This window comes from Acanthisitta chloris, unplaced genomic scaffold (assembly GCF_000695815.1).
Source record: "Acanthisitta chloris isolate BGI_N310 unplaced genomic scaffold, ASM69581v1 scaffold2452, whole genome shotgun sequence".
NCBI lineage: Eukaryota > Metazoa > Chordata > Aves > Passeriformes > Acanthisittidae > Acanthisitta > Acanthisitta chloris.
Genome location: NW_008659695.1, coordinates 31,934 through 32,151, shown reverse-complemented (window position 1 = coordinate 32,151; position 218 = coordinate 31,934).

Genomic DNA, 218 nt, shown 5'->3' with positions numbered 1-218 from the left:
CTGACTTTAAACCCCCAAACCATCCCCTCCATTTATTGACTTTAAACCTCCAAACCACCCTCCTTTTATTAACTTTAAACCCCCAAACAGCCACCCCCATTCATTCACTTGAAACCCCAAACCTTCTCCCATTTCTTGACTCTAAACCTCCAAACCTTCCCACATTTGTTGCCTTTAAACTCCAAACCTCCTCCCCTGTTTGACTTTGGAGCCCCACA